Source organism: Giraffa tippelskirchi, chromosome 6, assembly GCF_054371585.1.
Source record: "Giraffa tippelskirchi isolate mGirTip1 chromosome 6, T2T-mGirTip1v1.2.pri, whole genome shotgun sequence".
Taxonomy (NCBI): Eukaryota; Metazoa; Chordata; class Mammalia; order Artiodactyla; family Giraffidae; genus Giraffa; species Giraffa tippelskirchi.
In genome coordinates, this window is record NC_137280.1 from 134,856,079 (window position 1) to 134,873,665 (window position 17,587).

General features: G+C 41.8%; 1 protein-coding gene across 11 annotated transcripts in view; it reads right to left on the bottom strand.

Moving 5' to 3' along the window:
- The window catches only part of DCTN4 (dynactin subunit 4), a 143,554-nt gene that overhangs the window by 99,688 nt on the left and 26,279 nt on the right, over positions 1–17,587 (bottom strand). For 3 of the 11 annotated variants that reach the window (XR_014055533.1, XR_014055531.1, XR_014055532.1), the window contains exon 7: positions 8,772–10,958. The exons of 7 other annotated variants lie outside the window; for them this stretch is intronic. The gene's annotated coding sequence lies outside the window, so the exon portion shown is untranslated. Of the gene's footprint in view, positions 1–8,259; positions 10,959–17,587 lie in introns of those variants that run through there. One more of the 11 variants, XR_014055534.1, reaches the window with a different exon arrangement.

Below are 17,587 nucleotides of genomic sequence, written 5' to 3' on the forward strand. Positions count from 1 at the left end.
TACCACATTCCTCAGTTTATTTCTTATCTCTCTAAATCCTGCTATCCCCTAGTAACTCAAGCTCATCATCTCCTAAAAAAGCTTTTAGCTATTAGTATCTCTAAAATTCCTAGTTTCTATAAGCTATAGTAAAATATGCCAACACTACAACAAACCTTAAACTTCTAGCTTCTAACTATTCTTAATTATTCCTAAATCCTAAACTGAGCAAAATACTTTTGCCATAAACATTTCCCTTACAAGCAGGTTTCAGATAACAATGTTTCCCATGGCCTCAAGCTGCGGCCTATGTGCTCATCCTGGAACATTCTTCGTAAAGGTCCTTGAACAAATGTAACTTTATGGATTATTTCCTGGGCAACTGCAGAAGGCTTTGTGCTTTCTCATGCAAGAACAATAAGCACCTTAACGTACTTTCCAGCCAACTCAACCGAAGGAAGGAAAGGACAAGTCAGAATCACAAGACCTAACTCCTTCATCCTGGGACCATGCCTGCAGGATGAGGCGAAGGGGTTGGGGCCGTGCCTCCATTTTGTCAGTAATGCCTAACGTGGCTCCCGACAGAAAAACATGGCTACTCTTCACCACATTTTGTAAAGCCAATGTAAAACTTTGATGCCCAACTTGATAAGACATTATAGGAAATGAAAATTATAGGGTACCAGGGCTTCCCTGTAGGTCAGCTGGTAAAGAATCTACCTGCAATGCAGGAGACCCCCGTTTGCTTCCTGGGTCGGGAAGATCCACTGAAGAAGGGATAGGCTACTCACTCCAGTATTCTTGGGCTTTGCTGGTGGCTCAGCTGGTAAAGAATCTGTGTGCAATGTGGGAGACCTGGGTTTGATCCCTGGGTTGGGAAGATACCCTGGAGAAGGGATAGGATACCCACTCCAGTATTCTGGCCTGGACAAGTCCATGGACTGTATAGTCTATGGGATCACAAAGAGTTGGACATGACTGAGCGAAACAGTCTAGTCTATGTTAATAAAATGAATCAACTTATCTATCGATCTGTGTGTCACAACTATTAAGTTTATTATTAAGTTTATTTTCAGAATGCAATGCTGATTAATATTTGAAAATAAATTGTTGAAAATCACCACAAGGTAAGACACAGAAGGAGAAAAAATATGATCATCTCAATGGCTGCAGAATGAGCATTTGAGAAGGACTGGATGCAGTATTTATCTCCAAGATAATCCTAGGAAACACCAGTGAGGAAACTGGGAAAATGAGACTAGGGAAAAAATAAGGCTAAAGAGCAGGTTACTATTGTGGAAAACTGGAACTCTCTGAACGAGTGTGAGAAAAATGTCTCAGAATAACACTAACAAGGACAAGGACGGTGAGATTTTATACACTGATTGTCACTCCCTGCACATCCAGCTGCTCCTTCCAGCAGCTGAGAAAACTCCTGTGGTGCTTGAGAAAGCGCCCAGGCAGAGAAGAGAGCTCCAGGCTCCCAATGTGGAAAGCTGCCAGGGCAAATATCTCTTGCTGCTACTACTGAACTCAGGTGGGCCCAGGAGATTTGGGGCAGGGCACCAACAGCACATGAATCCAAGGGGATAACATAGAAGACAAAAAAGTCAAGCATGAAAATTTGATAAAACGTTTAAGAGCTAGTTTTCCCTTAAGGAAAAGAAATACAAAGGTCAACCTAAATGATCAGAAAACATTGTTATGGAAGGTGGCAGAGGATAGCAAATGCAGCTCCTACTTTCTATGTCAGAGTAGCTATGGGAATGTATTAGCTTTAGAAACTATGTCTACTGTTTAATAAAATAATAGGTAAGATCAATGGAAAGTATATTTTATAAACATTAGTATTAAGTGTTTTTTACCCTGTGATTTAATTAATTATTTTTTGTCGACTGTGCGACTTTATCGGATCTTAGTTCCCCAACCAGGTTCAATAACCCAGACCATTAGCAGTGAAAGTGCGGAGGCCTAACCACTGGACTGCCAGAGAATTCCCTACCTGTGATTTTAAAAAGCTGACTCTCCCAACCTCATCAGATAATTATGATAATTGCTATTAACCGCCCACCCCCTCCCTCCCCCACTGCCATCTTTTCCTGTTAAGAAAATGAAGATCAGAGAGGGTTAGAAACATGATTAGGGTCATACCTCCCAAGCAGTGGCACTAGGAAATTCTCTCAAGCTGCCTGACTCCAGAGTCAGTGCTTTTACCTACAATGCTGCGTTATGCATGCTAACTAACTTCAGTCATGTCTGACTCTTTGCAACCCCATGGACTGTAGCCCGCCAGGCTCCTGTGTCCATGGGATTCTCCAGGCAAGAATACTGGAGTGGGTTGCCATTTCCTCCTCCAATGCTGTGTTATGGCTTTATGCTAAAAAATTAAGTGCAACTACATAATAGATAAGTGAAACAGGAAACAAATAGTGAAATGATGGAGCTAAACCAAAATAAACATTAATTCCACTGAATGTAAACAAACTATACTAATTAGAAGTAAAGACTATTAGACTGAATAGAATACTGAACTACATGTTCCTCATGTGAGATGTAACATAAATTTGTACTTAGTCACTCAGTCGTATCTGACTCTTTGCAACCCCATGGACTGTAGCCCACCGGCACCTCTGGCCATGGGGATTCTCCAGGTAAGAATACTGGAGTAGGTTGCCATGCCCCTCTCCAGGGGATCTTCCCAACCCAGGGATCAAACCCAGGTCTTCTGCATTGCAAGCAGAGCCACCAGGGAAGTAACATAAATACAAAGCAAACTAAAAAGTTATTTCAGTTGTAGGAAGAAAGCCCCATATAAAGTCTGACAAAAGGAAAACTTGGGTACTGTGCTAAAATTAGTCAGAGTAGGCTTTACAGAATAAAGAATAACTAGACTTATGAAAAGACACTTTAGAATTGTCACAAGTTCAATTCACTAGGAATATATAATAATTGTTTCAGCTTAAATAGCAGCAGCCATTGAATAATGGCATCTTTTTGTTTTGTGTGACAATATACCACTTTTCACTAAATCAATATTATAAAGAAGATAAAATACACTCTTGATCAGGAGAAGATGTCCTTATGTCCTGAAGTAAAGGCAAAGCATTCAGGTGAACTCTGTTGCCTAGCTTAAGTTTGGTGGTTCTGTGCCTCTGAGTTTCCATGGTGTTTGAGTTTCTGCTTCTAATCCCAACCAAGTCAGTTGTTGAGGCAGCTAATGTCATTCTCTCTGTCCTGTCTGAAAATCCCTGTAGTGGGAATGGACTCATCTTGGTCCCAGTGTGGGAGAATTCATAACACTAACAGCTGGAAACAATGTTCCTGCAAGGTGCCAGGATGGCCAACTTGGGACAAGAAGAGGACTTAGCAGTTTATATGTTTTCTCCAGAGCACTGGCTTATTATGGTTTAACACAAAATTGGGCTTTGAAAAGGCTTAGATTGGAATGTGTCCCTACAGCTTGACTTGGGTAACCTCACTGTGAGGGCTGTAGGTATGGATGAGTTGGATGATATTAAATGTTGAAGACAGGGCACAATGTCATGTGTTAACCAAATGTGATTTTAAAAAAAAAAAGAAGCTTGACAAAGATACTGATGATAAACTGATGGAAACTTTACACAACTCTCTACAACCCACCTGGCTGGACAGACTGAAGTTAGGGTTGCTCAGAATGAAGTCAGCTTTAGAGATGGCGGGTTCAGTGTGACCATTGGATGTCAAGTGTAGGGCTTTTAGCAATGCTGTTCAGACCTGAGATATGGTTTCTTGCACTGCCCCCTACCCTCCCAATTCACCCTGCTGGGTCTCCTCTCTTTTCCCATCTGCTCCATTTTTTCTCCACGCACCACTCTTGCATCTCTGTCCCTTCTTCACTCCTCTATTTCCCCTGCCCCTCTCTCTGCTGCAAAGTTTCAGACAACTTCTAAGGAGATCTCCAGGGAGGTCTGGGGAGTGAGGGCACAGCAAGGAGTTCAGGTCTTATTTCACACAGTCTGTCCGGCTTCTCCCAGAGCCCTGAATGAAAGGCCAGAGCTTTGTACCAGGGTGACAGGTTCCAGATCTGGCTCTGCTGTTCACTGACTACCTGCCTCACCAAGGAGCCTCATTTCCTCATGTATGGAACCATGAAAGACCCAGAATAGCCAAAGCAACCTTGAGAAAGAACAACAAAGCTGGTGGCATCATGATCCCTGTATTACAAAGCTACAATAATCAGAGTAGTACAGTACTGGCATAAAAACAGACACAGATCAATGAAGCAGAAAAGAGAGCCTAGAAAATAAACCACACATGTAAGGTGAATTAATTTACATCAAGACAGGCAAGAATACACAGTGGGGAAAGGATGTGCATGCGTGCTAAGTTGCTCCAGTCGTGTCTGACTCTGCAACTCCATGGACCGTAGCCCACCAGGCTCCTCTGTCCATGGGATTATCCATGGCAAGAATATTGGAGTGGGTTGCCATACCCTTCTCCAGGGGATATTCCCAACCCAGGGATCAAACCCACGTCTCATACATCTCCTGCATTGGCAGGCAGGTTCTTTACCACTAGCGCCACCTGGGAAGCCCTAGTGGTAAAGAAGGGAAAAGGACAGTCTCTTCAGTAAATACTGTTGGCCGAACTGGACAGCCACACACAAAAGAATGAAGCTGGACCACTATCTTACACCATGCACAAGGATTAACTCAAAATGGATGAAAGATTTAAATGTAAAACCTGAAACCATAAAACTCTTAGGAGAGAACATAGACAAGAAGTTCCTTGACACTGGTCTTGGCAATGATTTTTTGGATTTGACAGTCAAAGCAAATGCAACAAAAGCAAAAATAAACAAGTGGAGCTACATCAAACTAAAAAGCTGCTGCACAGAAAAGGAATCCATCAGGAAACATTTATCCACAATTTCTAGTGTGACCTCACAGAAAATTCAACACGTACACTGGTACATCCAATTTACATCATAAGAAGGAGCACCGTTCAGCAGGAACATAGACTCTAGAGCCTTGTTCAGTTTGGAATCCTGACACTGCCCCTTAACTGCGTAATGTTGGGTAAGCAATAGTCCCCTCTGGGCCTCTGTTCCTGCAGGAGGTAGGTTCTAAAGTGGCCCCCAGTGATCGCTGCCTCCTTCTAGTCACAGTCTTACATAATCCCATCCTTTTGAGTAACTTGTGTCTAACCAACAGAAGCAATGATGAGGAGATAATACTTCCACTAGGTTCCAGAATTTTATGGCTTTTATATTGCTGGCAAACTTGTTGTTTTTCTGAGTTTGATGGAGCAAGTTGACATGCTGAAGAGGCCCACAAGTAAATGAGAGTGGCAATCAGCCAATAGCCAGCAAGGAACAGAGGCCCACAACACAACAGCCCTTGAGGAACTGGATTCAACAAAAACATATGTGAGCTTGGCAGTAGATGCCTTCCCAATCAAGTCTTTAGACGAGTCCTTGGAACTGGCTAACACCTTGACTGCAGCTCTGTGAGAGACTGAGGGCATGCCCAAATTCCTGAGCCTTAGAACTGTGAGATGATAAATATGTGTTGTCCAAAGTCGGTATGTTTTTGAATAATTTGCTATGTAGCAATAGATGAATAACACATTTCCCTCTAATGTAAAAAAGAGACAACAGCAGTTACTAACATATATTTGTTATGAAGATTAAAGAATGTGTTCAAGGATACAGAACAGTAACTAGAATATACTAAGCATTATGTAAGTGCTTTTTAAAATAAATAATTTACATTTATACCAAAAAGAGAAGATAAAAATGTAAATGTTCCCCACCAACTTTTTGGACTCCTTGAATTCTATTCATAGACTGCCAAGGGCCTTATGGACCTCAGGTTAAGAATTCTTGGGTCTAACATGTACCCCCCAATGTTCATTGCAGCAATATTTACAATAGCTAGCACATGGGAGCAAAGCATATGTCCGTCAACAGATGAATGGATAAAGAAGTTGTGGTACATATATACAACGGAATATTATACTACCATAAAAGGAATACATCTAGGTCAGTTCTAGTGAGGTGCACGAACCTAGAGCCTACTATACAGGGTGAAGTGAGTCAGAAGAGAAAAACTAGTGTCATATATTAATGCTTATATTTGGAATCTAGGAAAAAGGTACTGATGAACCTACTGAAGGGCAGGAATAGAGATGCAACCATAGAGAACAGACTTTGGACACAGTGAGGGAAGGAGAAGGTGGCACAAATTGAGAGTAGCACTGAAACATATATATTACCATATGTAAAAGAGAGAGCTAGTAGGAAACTGCTATATAACACAGGGAGTTCAACTCAGTACTACTCTGTGACAGCCTGGAGGGGTGGGATGGGGTTCGGGGTGGGAGGGAGGTTCAACAGGGAGGGGACATATGTATAGTCATGGCTGATTCACATTGTTGTATGGAAGAAGCCAACACAATATTGAAAATAATTATTCCCCAATTAAAAATAAATTTAAAAGAATTCTTGAGTCTATAAAAAATGGAGGGCATTAGGCAAATGTCTTCTCCTGGATTCTCCAAATCATTTCTGCCTAAGCCATCTTTTCCTCCTGTACCAGAGAAGAAAGTTCCTTTTTAGTCCCCACTTTCCTCTAAGCCCCAAGATCCATGCTCTTACCACCCCATCTAATTCATCACTATGTCTTGATTTAATCCCTTTATGATTCTTGAATTTGGCACCTCTTCTTTTCTCTCAACAATTACTGTCCTAAATCAGGTCACTATATCTTGCCTAGACTGTTTTGGAGCCTCATATTAATAACTGGTCAGATTCCACAGACGTTCCTCTTAAAGCCATTTTTCAAGAAGCTACTGGAACCCTTCTCCTAAAACCTAAATGTCATTTGTCACAGCCTTGCTATAAACTCCTCTGGTACCCTCTGGCCTAAAAATGCCTTCTGTGGCTTGATGCCTGCTGACTCCATCCTCAGCACATCCTCCAGTCTATGTGGTAATTTCTAGCCATCTTACATAACTTTTGCCTCCTGCCCCATGGCCCCATGGCGTTCTTCCTGAGGCCCCCAGATCTGTGTTTTCACTTCACTATCACTGATCTGTGACTGGCAATAAGCCTACTCCTTGTGGTAGATCCAAATGTTCAATGCAGCACACCTTGTGAGTTCTATTAATATCTCCTTCCTTCCAGAACCTTGGAAGAGTAGACTTAGGCTCCCATATCCCTCCAGAGGGTCACAAGGTCTATAGCAGGGTGGCACTATGTTTTGGGGGAGGGAGGTTGTTGGGGGCCAAGGACACATGGGTGTGAGATGGTAACAGTTCACAGTGGACAAGAGAGGATTAAAAACAGCCAGGTGCAGTGGCTTAGGCTGAGGTGGAGGCTCCTGAGAGAGCCAAACAGTTGCAGTACTGCTGTCGGCTGCTCACGTTGCAGCATACAGCAGAGGCTGCAGGGAACTGGTGCATCAGGCTAGAGGATGGCCCTCCAGACTGCCCACCATGGTTCCACACCCTGCGTGGGGGCCAACCTGCATCCATGGGCTTGATCATCTCTGGTACAATAGGCTAAGTGGTCCATGATCACTGACTCCATTCCATCCTCAGTTGCTCTGGGCTGTCCCGCCCTCTGGGGGTTTGAGGCTAAAAGGGGATTAGTGTGAGGTGTGTGCATAAGAAAGCATGTGGAGCCCCAAGGTGATGAGCCCAAAATGTGGCAGTAATGGAACTGGTCCCAGACAGGGAAGAGCTGAACCAGCAAGTTCCACCTTCCTTTGCTTGTGGGGAGGATCCACAGACACTTGGGTACCCAACGCCAAATTCTCCGTGCACTTCTTACAAAGGTGCTGAAACCCACTCCCATCTACTTAACATCCTACTGGATCTCTCCCTGCTGGAACTGAGTGTATTAACTCATACGCTGCACATCTTCTACCATCTCCATCTTATGCCTGAGTAAAGTGAGGTTCCCAAGGCTACAGGCTAGTAAGGAGTGAAGATGGATTTCACACCAGGTAGGCGAGCTCCGGAAGCCCTAAGGAACATATGCCCTTGCTCAGGTTGTTTGGACAGAAGAGCAGAGAACAACCACAAGTAGACTCTCAGTAATAACATAAAATACATGAGATTTGGAGGTGCTTCTGGTGAACTAAGTTCCAGACACACAGAGGTTTAGGACATGGTAGGCAAACTTTTTCTGTAAAAGGCAAGATAACGTTTTAGTCTTTGTGAAGCCATATGGTCTCTGTTACACTGAACTCTGCCACAGTGGCACAGAAACAGCCATAGAAAATGTGTAAAAGAAAGTTGTTTCCAGTAAAACTTTATTTCCAAAACAGGTAGTGGGTTGGATATAGCCCATGGTTGGCTGACCTCTGGTCTACAAGGAAAGCTAAGCTGCTCAGATTGATGAGCAAGTGAACTTGAGTAGGCCTGGGAGTAGGGAAGGGTGGGGGAATTCAAATCTGAGGTCTGTGAGTCAGTAAGGCCGTCCCATACAGTTCTGGAGAAGGCAATGGCACCCCACTCCAGTCCTCTTGCCTGGAAAATCCCATGGACGGAGGAGCCTGGTAGGCTACAGTCCATGGGGTCGCTAAGAGTTGGACACGACTGAGCGACTTCACTTTCACTTTTCCCTTTCATGCACTGGAGAAGGAAATGGCAACCCACTCCAGTATTCTTGCCTGGAGAATCCCAGAGATGGCGGAGCCTGGTGGGCTGCCGTCTATGGGGTCGCACAGAGTCGGACACGACTGAAGCGACTTAGCAGTAGCATACAGTTCTGCAGGTAGCTCACTGCACAAGGGCACTTGGCTCACCTGGCTCAGAGGTGAGGGTAAGAGTACACAATCCAGGCTGCATTTCTTCCACCAAGCTGTGTAGTCATCATGGTGCTGGCTTGCCTCAGCCTGGAAGAAAGGGCGCTGATCTACACTAGCCAGACTGTCTGAGCTACGTCTGCCCAGAGGGCCCCTTTGTCTAAAAGGGTACTATGTATGGGTTCACTGCATTTACCAGATGCTGTGCTTGCAGGTGCTAGGAAAACAGATCCTTATGAGGTTGATAAGGAAACTGGGACAACAGATAATGTGTCTTTTCAGCTGTCTTCACAAAAGATAGCCATAAGCAACAAATCTGTGTTGCTGCATTACATGGTTCAAATGGCTCAAGCCTACAAAGACCTTGGAGCTGACCAGCTGAGTTTAGGCATTTCAGTCCCTCCCTTTAAGAATCAGAGCAGAACAAAGACAGTGATGCAAAGAATACACTCCAATGTGGAACTGAAGCTGTCAGGGGTCTCTGTGGCAGGACTCCCAAATATGGTATGGATTTAAAGGAAGGAGAGATATGACATGGCCCCAGAGGTTCACCAAGCCTCTGTGGAGGAAGAGACATTCGACTGAGTGTATAAGGGGGATTGTGGAAAGTAACACCAGACAGGGCGATTGGGGATGTTCAATGGGCCTTGCATGCCAGAGGGAGGGAGGGATTTGCATGTACTTCTTTTAGCAGATGGCAGGGAACCATTCTAGGACAGAGGAGCCTGGTGGGCTACAGTTCATGAGGTCACAAAGAGTGACACAACTGAGCGACTAATATGATAAGATCAGTGATGTACTTAATGTACTTAATCCAAATTAGGGCTTGACCTGTCAAGAAAAAGAGGTGGATGTGAGAAGTGAAGTAGAATGCACAGGACTTGGTCCCTCTTTGAACAGAGCGAGTAGAGTATGGCTAGGCCAAGGGTTAACAGCCCTGTTTGAACTGAAGACATCAATCCGCAGGCAAAAATCTCTACAGGCAATCCATCCACAGGCAACATCTCCATCTGAAAGTTGCCACCAGTTGCTCCTTTTTACCTTCAGGTGTGTTGCTCTTTAAGTGCTGGAGATCTTTCCATTTACTGGTAAAACCTCCCCAGACTATCAGGGAAGAAAGAGCTCTAGCAGTGCTCAGGCCATCCCAGCTGGGACAGAGTGGATTTAGCTGCCTTTGAGACACAGGACAAGAAGAGTCTACCTAAGATTCGGCAGAAAATCTAGAAAATGGAGCCACGGTGCTTTGCTCCTACAAAGCAGTTAGTGCTGTGAGGCTCATGTGAAAACATGAACTGCCTTTGGACTCTCTTCTGCAGCTGTATGAACAAAAAGTGTACAAAAATAAAAGTGAATAAGGACATTCACTTGTGAATTGTGGCAGTGCTCTTTTTAACTCTTGACCTGTTCAAGTAAAACATGAATCACTACCATATGACAGGGTGTTAAAGAGATTGGACTTGACATCAAAAATTCTTCTAATTATAAGCCCTTGAGTTATTCAAGGGAGAGGGAGAGGCCTTTCTGGTCTCACTCATTTTCTTCTCTATTTGTTTCTTCCCGCTTAGCACAGGTCATGAATATCTATGGAGAACACCGAGATCAGGTCAGCATCAGGTTGACTTCACATCATCTCTGAGATATCTGAAGTCATCTCTTCTGGTTATGCTTAATGGGGAGCGAGGAATCCAAGAGTCCTCCTGGCACTCTTATGGGAGCACATACTCTTGCCATCATGAAACCTGTGATACCTGACAGAAGGATGGCAGCAGGGGCAGGGGAGGCAGAAATAACAGGAGCCGTGGCAGGTACTATGACATGGCATCGACCAAGTCTTCACACTCAGGGCAGATCAACCCAGCACTGGCAGGAGCAGCCTTCATGAATCCAGGAGGAAGCAGAGCCAGCATGGCCAGGGCAGGTGCTTCCAACATGTCCCCACCTATGAGGCAGCAGGGCCTGTGAGCATCTCCTTGTCCTCAGAGGGCAGTTCAGCAGGTCGGCAGGAGGCGCCAGTCTCTCCCCAGGAGGCAGCATGGGCGCGGTGCTTGCAGGAGAAGATACCACCAGCAAGCCTGTATCAGAACAGCTAAAGTTCCAGTGGTGGGACCCCTCATCTCAAGCTTGCAGACTGAAAGCTGAATGATTAACAGGATGGAAGCCAGAAGGTCTCCCAAACCATGCTGAAGCCTAGAGGTAAAGAAAGGAAAATAACAGAACTCCTGATAAAAGGCATTCCCACCACCATATGACTGGAAGAAGACAAATCAACTCTTAACATCATCCTTCTGCTGGCCCTTTGCCTGGCACGGAACCACTAGGGGTGAAAAGGGAAGGAAAACGCTACAGCAGCCCAGGATGTAATGGACACAGGTCCTCCTTCAATGGAAAGCCAAGCAAAAACAAAAAGCCATCGGCCACAGCCTTATTCACTGGGTGTGTGGTCAGATTTCTCTTCCTTTCTTACTTTCCACTGACTTCAATATAATTGTGAAAAGCCCTGTACTCAGGTGATGAATCTAGGGAAGTGAAAACCACTAATCCTCTTCTCAAGGAGTTCACTGTATACTAGAGTGTATTGTCATCTTTTCTGTTACTCTCTTTGCCTGCTCATGAGACTCATTAATGCTGAATCACAAACAGTACAGGGTAGACTGAGGAGTGTCCTAGGATAGGAAATCATGTACAGTAGAGCTGAAATGATCAGAATGTTTTTCTGTCTGGACTATGGGCTCCAAAAGAATAGGGGCATAGCACACAGGTCAACTCATCTGTGCAGTGGGAAGAAAAACAGTCTGCGGCTGCCTCCTATGTGCCAGGTGTTGTACTTGGCCCATAACCTACATACCTAATTCTCATAACAATTTTATAATTAAGATATCAACATCTGTTTTACAAATTAAGAAAACAAAGGTTCAGAGGACTTGAGCAACTTACCAGAGTTACATAGGTAATAAGTGATAACCTAGGTTTGTAACCTAAGTCTTTCTCACTACCTTAACTATGGCTGCTGCTGCTAAGTCGCGTCAGTCGTGTCCGACTCTGTGCGACCCCATAGACAGCAGCCCACCAGGCTCCCCCGTCCCTGGGATTCTCCAGGCAAGAGTACTGGAGTGGGTTGCCATTCCTTCTCCAGGGCATGAAAGTGAAAAGTGAAAGTGGAGTCGCTCAGTCGTGTCCGACTCAGTGACCCCATGGACTGCAGCCCGCCAGGCTCCTCCGTTCATGGGATTTTCCAGGCAAGAGTACTGGAGTGGGGTGCCATTGCCTTCTCCATTAACTATGGCAGCAGTTCACAAAAGCTAATAGGCAAAAACTGGCTTACATTTTAAAAAAAACCTTATTTTGACCTACAGTAAAGTTGCAAAAATAGTGGAGAGTTTCCATATACTCCTCACCAGCCTCCCCTAATGTTAAATATCTTAATACTATAGTACAATGATCATAACAAGGAAATTAACATTGGTAACAATATTACTAACTAAACTAAAACTTTCATTTGTTTTTCATCAGTTTTGCCACAAAGTCCTTTTTTCTTCAAGGATTCCAAAATAGTGGAGAGTTTCCATATACTCCTCACCCAGCCTCCCCTAATGTTAAATATCTTAATACTATAGTACAATGATCATAACAAGGAAATTAACATTGGTAACAATATTACTAACTAAACTAAAACCTTCATTTGTTTTTCATCAGTTTTGCCACAAAGTCCTTTTTTCTTCAAGGATTCCATTAAGGATCCCACACTAATGATTTTTTTCCACAGTAGTTTCATGCTAACAAGGATATGAATAAGGTACATACCTTATATTTTGCTGAAATCTTTCTTAATTTTATGACACATAATGTAAATGATACTTTGTAAACGGTCTATAGGCCGTTATAACTTTGAGAAAAAGTTATATTTGTACTCTGCTATTGTGTTGTGGGATGTCCTATAACTGTCAATTAGGTGAAGTTGGTTGAGAGTCATGTTTAAGTCTACTGTGTCCTTAATGATTTTCTTTCTACTTGTTCTATCAATTACTGAGATATTGTTATTGACATTCCTGAGTATATACTGTAGATGTGTCACTTTCTTCTCACAGACCTATAGGTTTTTTGCTTCATGTATTTTGAAACTTTGCTATTTGGTGTACAAAGAATTAGAATTGTCTTATCTTCTTGTAAAATTGCCCCTTTATCATTTCTACATGGTCCTCCATCCCTGTAAATATTCTATACTCTTGAAATCTAATTTGATTGCTATTAATATAGCCACTTTCCATTTCTCTGGATTAGTGTTTGCATGCTATGTATTATTTTCTATATTTACTTTTCAGCAACATTTGTATTTTTATTGGGTTTCTTATAGACAACTGTATACTGTATACTGTAACTATATACTGTTGTGTCTTGTTTGTTTTTTAATCTAATTTGACAATCTGACATTTAGTTGGGTCTTTTGGCTTCCCTGTGGCTCAGCTGGTAAAGAATCAGCCTGCAATGCGGGAGACCTGGGTTAATCCCTGGATTGGGAAGATCCTCTTGAGAAGGGAAAGGCTACCCACTCCAGTATTCTGGCCTGGAGAATTCCATGGACTTTTTTTTTTTTTTAATAAATTTATTTTAGTTGGGGACTAATTACTTTACAATATTGTAGTGGTTTTTACCATACACTGACACGAATCAGCCATGGGTTTACATGTGTTCCCCATCCTGAACCCTCCTCCCACCTCCCTCCCCATCCCATCCTTCTGGGTCATCCCATTGGCCCAGCCCTGAGCATTTGTCTCATGCACTGAACATGGAATGGTGTTCTGTTTCACATATGATAATATACATGTTTCAATGCTACTCTCCCAGAACGTCCCACCCTCACCTTCTTCCTCAGAGTCCATAAGACTGTTCTATGCATCTGTGTCTCTTATTCTGTCTTGCATATAGGGTTATCGTTACCATCTTTCAAATTCCATATATATGCATTAGTATACTGTATTGGTGTTTTTCTTTCTGGCTTACTTCACTCTGTATAATGGGCTCCAGTTTCATCCATCTCAATAGAACTGATTCAAATGTATTCTTTTTAATAGCTGAGTAATATATTGTGTATATGTACCACAGCTTCCTTATCCATTCGTCTGATGATGGACATCTAGGTTGCTTCCATGTCCTGGCTATTGTAAACAGTGCTGCGATGAACATTGGGGTACACGCGTCTCTTTCAATTCTGGTTTCCTCGGTGTGTATGCCCAGCAGTGGGACTGCTGGGTCATATGGCAGTTCTATTCCCAGTTTTTTAAGGAATCTCCACACTGTTCTCCATAGTGGCTGTACTAGTTTGCATTCCCACCAACAGTGTAAGAGGGTTCCCTTTTCTCCACACCCTCTCCAGCATTTATTGCTTGTAGGCTTTTGGATAGCAGCCATTCTGACTGGTGTGAAATGGTACCTCATTGTGGTTTTGATTTGCATTTCTCTAATAATGAGTGATGTTGAGCATCTTTTCATGTGTTTGTTAGCCATCTATATGTCTTCTTTGGAGAAATGTCTGTTTAGTTCTTTGGTCCATTTTTTGATTGGGTCGTTTATTTTTCTGGAATTCAGCTGCAGGAGTTGCTTGTATACTTTAGAGATTAATTGTTTGTCTGTTGCTTCGTTTGTTATTATTTTCTCCCATTCTGAAGGCTGTCTTATTCCATGGACTTTTTATAGTCCATGGGGTCACAAAGAGTTGGACATGACAGAGCAACTTTCACTTTCACTTCACTTTGGACCATTTATGTGTAATGTTACTATTGTTATGCTTGTGTGCAACACCTTTCTATTTGTTTTGTACTTGCTTATCTCTTTGCATTCTTTTTCCTATTAGACTATTTTAAATTATGTTTTATAATTTTGCTTTACATTATGATGAATTCTTAGGTAACTATTTATAGTATACATCTTTAAATACAGACCACCTTCAAGCAATATTGAACTTCATGACACTTTGAGGACCATATAATAATACACTTCCATTTACCTCATTCTTGTCTAAGTACTACTCTTATCACTCATTTCTGTATACATCATAAAACTAAAATTTGTCATTTTTTTAGCTTTAAATAGTCAATTATCTCCTGAAGAGATTTAAACTGTAACAGGAAAAAAGTCCTGTATTTGTTCTAGATTTATTTTCAATGAATTTCATTTCTTGTACAAATCCAGATTTCCACATGCTCTATTTCCTTGAGATTACAGGCTTTCCTTTGACATTTGCAGTGAAGCTCTGTTGGCAATTAATTCTTTAACCTTTTGCAGGGATGAATAAGTATTTTACCTTTGTGTATGAAATTTATTTCTGGTGGGTAGACTGTAGACTGACAGCTTTAAAACATTTTCTTTAAAAAGAAGTTACCCTTACTCTCCTCTGACATGCATTTTTTTCCACTGACAAGTCTGCTGTAATTCTTATTATAGAATACGAATAATGCATCTTTTTTCTGTTTCTGGACTTCAGATTTTCCTTTTATCATTAGATTTAAGTAATTTAACTATGTTGTGATTTTGTGCAGTTTTCTTCATGATTCTCATGCTTTGGGTTCACTGAGCTTCTTAGAGCTCTGAGTTTTCACTATCAAATTTGAGAAATGTCAGCCAATATTCTTTCAAAGAACTATCTCAATACAATGCACAACAGTTAACTGACCAAGTCAAAGACGGATGGGTAATGCTCATGATTATAATGCATTTACATGCACACAAGTCATATAACTCAGACCGATGCAACAATAGGTGATTCATCACTGTGAACTGCAAATCATGATTGCCAATATCAGTAATCAGGGGGAAAGAAAACAGTGACAGTGACTAAAAAAGGTACATAATCTATGCTGTATTCATCTGATATTAAAAAGATTGTTGCTTTCAAACCTGTTTTGGGGGGATGTTGCATTGGTTTTATTTGTTTTCCTCCAACCTTCTGTACCCATTATAGAAAACTGGAGATTTTCATATCATGTAAAAGTTTCCTGAGATGACTTTCACTACTGAAACCAGGCTAGCCCCAGGCAAACTGGGATGATTTATTACTCTAGGGCCAAGCTTCTTGGAGCCTGACTAGAGAGCACCAAAGCTACCAAACCATGTTTTCACCCACCTCCCCAAGAGAGTTGATTCATCTAAGGAGACGATTTGATACGGATGGCAGGAATCAGTATCAAACAGGGGGAAGAGAAGCTCAGTAAAAGAACCCAGTAAGGGAAAGAGAAAGAGAAGAATCTGTATCACAAACTGGAATCAATGTGGATTAAGTTTTGACCATAGTAGTGGTCTCCATTGTTCTGATAAATCAACTATATGATGGTCCGTTCAAGTGAATTTATTATTGCACTGATAGAAACCTGGCAATATCAACTCTAATCCCCAGGAGACTTTAACTTTCATATACTTCTAGCAAAAAAACAGTAAAGATAATTTTAAGAGAAAGGAAAAGAATCCATATTTTTCAACAACTGAGAGACAGGATTTGAATGGACGGATCAGAAAGTATCCAGAAGTTTGAGTCATATTTCCACCAGTGTCAGACATATAAACCGTTACTGGTAATAAGACTATGCAATGTGAAAAAAGAGAGGCCAAAGACTATGACAAAAATATTCTGCCAAAATATACTGTTTCAGATGGCCAAATCGTGGTAGAAACTCAATGTACTGAAATGTCTGTAATTTTATTCTAGTTAAAAATAAGCATATTAGAGAGATTGATGAAGAGTAAAAAGATGGGAATTACAGATTTTCAGAGCAAGGCCAACTGTGATGAAGATGTTTCTAATAGAACACGGAAATTCAGAAGACACAGAGAATGAAGAGACAGGAAAAAACTTAGCACACAAGTATGAGTAATTACTAGCTCTCTGCTACTACAATTAGCAAAGTGAAGCACACTCTGAATTCCTGGAAGTGGTCTCAGTAAGTTCCATAGAGAAATTTATTTTGATTATGTCTTAAAAGTTATAAGATTGTGAATCTGGGTATCAAAATGGTAACATTGTTCATGGCAAACAGATGATTAGATCATAAACTACATGTGATGTGCATTCGATTGAATATGTGGTTAAAGGGAAAATTAGCTTTTTTCATACCAAATTGGCTGTAGATGAGAGAAGGTGAGAGAAAGGAAGGAAGGAAGGAAGGAAGCAAGGGAGGGAGGGAGGGAGAGGGAAAATATTTTAAAAATTGTTCAATATGGTTCTTATGAGCTAGACTATGAAAACAAAGCTTTTGAATAAAATATGAAGGCTGTATGGAAAAATGCAGAGAAAAATTGGGAATAAAGAAACGTTCCAAGTGTCAATTTCAAAGTAACATAGGTTGGACAATTTTGGAGATGTGTTAGATAAAAGAAGAGTCTTGGGGAGGGAAGAATAAATGCTCTAATCCATCTGGTGCTCTCCAAGCACATTCATCCCTGAGGCCAGGCAAGCCCACGCCATGGAAAATATTCATGTCCTCCAAAATTGAAGAGAAAGAACCTGGGCAATGCCAGAGAGAGGTTTGCTCCAAACTACCCAAAAATCAAACTTCAGAAATATGCAACAGAAACTATGCCTTGGGTAAAAGGATCAATCCCCGATTAAAGAGTTTTGAGTCATTTTATTGCAAAACATTTTTTCTCCCTATAGAAGTGTGATAGGGAATCTGCATTGATCTTTACCCCATCACTATTCTATTAAGTTTTGCTTAATATGAACTATTTAGCCAAACTGGACAAATTAAATATATGAAGTCCTCAATGGGTAATGAGTGGCAATGCCAAGTCATGTCCTCCTGGGTGACTGTTGAGGATGACTTCATCTA